Below are 1,888 nucleotides of genomic sequence, written 5' to 3'. Positions count from 1 at the left end.
GATGTTCCAAATGTTGCAAACAGTGGGTCAATTTAGTGGGATCCCATAGAGGATCCTCATCTCCATCTTCGTTCATTTTTTAAGGTGACCGATTCCTTCAAGTTGCAAGGCATTACTAAAGAAGCCTTGAGGTTGAAATTGTTCCCTTTTTCTTTAAGAGACAAAGCTAGAGTTTGGCTCAATGCGCTTCCTTTTGACTTAGTGAATACATGGAATGAGCTAGTTGAGAAGTGTTTGATGAAGTATTTTCCTCCAACAAAAAATGCCAAGTTTCAGAATGATATTATTTCTTTTCAACAATTGGAGGATGAGTCGGTGTGTGATGCTTGGGAGAGGTTCAAAGAGTTATTGAGGAAGTGCCCACATTATGGTATTCGACATTGCATTCAAATGGAGACTTTTTACAATGGTCTCAATGCCTCCACACTCATAGTTTTGGATGCTTTGACAAATGGGTGAGTCTGTATGTGATGCTTGGGAGAGGTTCAAAGAGTTATTGAGGAAGTGCCCACACCACGGTATTCGACATTTAATTCAAATGCAGACTTTTTACAATGGTCTCAATGCCTCCACACTCATGGTTTTGGATGCTTTGACAATTAGGGCTATTCTTTTATAAGTCTTACAATGAAGCATATGAGATTTTGGAGTGGATTTCCAACAATAATTACCAATGGTCTAATGCAAGAGCCTCAATGGGAAGGAAAGTAACGAGCATTCATGAAGTAGATGCTTTGACAACTTTGACTGCTCAAGTTTCAACTATGACAAACCTTTTAAAGACCATGAGTATGGGGAGTAACTTACAACCATCTCCTATGGGCCAAGTAGAGAATGTTTCTTGTGTTTATTGTGGAAGAGGGCACACATTTGATAGTTGTCCTTCTAATCCCACTTCGGTTTGTTACGTGGGGGATCAAAATGACAATCGCAATAATCCATATTCCAACTCATACAATCCTGGTTCGAGGAATCATCCAAAATTTTCTTGGGGAGGTCAAGGGTTTAGTACAAGTGGTACATCCATTGCAAATGAGCCTACTTATCCACCAGGATTTTATCAACAACAACCAAGAGCTCAGCCTCCTCCTCCACAAGTTTGTCAAACAAGATTTTTGGAGAATTTGATGAAAGAGTATATGGCCAAGAATGATGCAGTGATTCAAAGTCAAGCAACATCTTTGAGGAACCAAGAGATTCAAATGGGATAGTTAGCGAATGAATTGTGGAATAGACCACAAGGCACCTTGCCTAGTGATACCGAAAATCCAAGGAGAGATGGTAAAGAGCATTTCAAGGCGATCACTTTGAGGAATGGTAAAAATCTAGAGTTGAATGAGGAAAAATCTAAGAGCAAGAATGTGCCCACTTCAATCCAAAGTAGTGTGGAAAAAGTATAAAGAGTTGTAGCTTCAAATATGTGAAAAGTTGATCCTGAAGAAAATGTTGCAGCAATTCCTCAATAAAATGCATCAGAGAAGCTAATTAGCAAGCCACCTCCACCATTTCCTCAATGGTTTCAAAATCAGTAGCAAGATAGCCAATTCAAGTGATTTCAAGATGTTTTGAAGCAACTCCACATCAACATACCTCTGGTAGAAAATTTTGAACAAATGCCAAACTATGTAAAGTTTTCGAATGATATTTTGACAAAGAAGAGGAGTCTTGGTGAATTTGAAATGGTAGCTTTAACTGAGGGTTGTAGTGCTATTCTGAAGAATAAAATTCCTCCAAAGTTGAAGGATCTGGGTAGTTTCACAATTACAATTTCTATTGGGGGACGAGAAGTTGGTAAAGCTCTTTGTGATTTGGGAGCTAGCATTAATTTGATGCCCATGTCCATTGTTAAGAAGTTGGGAATTTGAGAAGCAAGGCCAACTACACTCAC

The 1,888-nt window shown here is 38.9% G+C and overlaps 1 non-coding gene and 1 pseudogene across 1 annotated transcript; both read right to left on the bottom strand.

Annotated features, from left to right (window-relative positions):
* Window positions 1–268: 268 nt before the first annotated feature.
* LOC133807867 (small nucleolar RNA R71) lies at window positions 269–374 on the bottom strand. Its single transcript, XR_009879754.1, has one exon. It is a non-coding gene; the product is annotated as a small nucleolar RNA R71 (small nucleolar RNA).
* Window positions 375–423: 49 nt separating this feature from the next.
* Window positions 424–522, bottom strand: LOC133807467 (small nucleolar RNA R71; annotated as a pseudogene).
* Between the last annotated feature and the right edge of the window lie 1,366 nt (window positions 523–1,888).

Source organism: Humulus lupulus, chromosome X (assembly GCF_963169125.1).
Source record: "Humulus lupulus chromosome X, drHumLupu1.1, whole genome shotgun sequence".
NCBI classification, from domain to species: Eukaryota; Viridiplantae; Streptophyta; class Magnoliopsida; order Rosales; family Cannabaceae; genus Humulus; species Humulus lupulus.
Note: the sequence above shows the minus strand (reverse complement) of the source record. Positions and strands in the feature narration are given on the sequence as shown.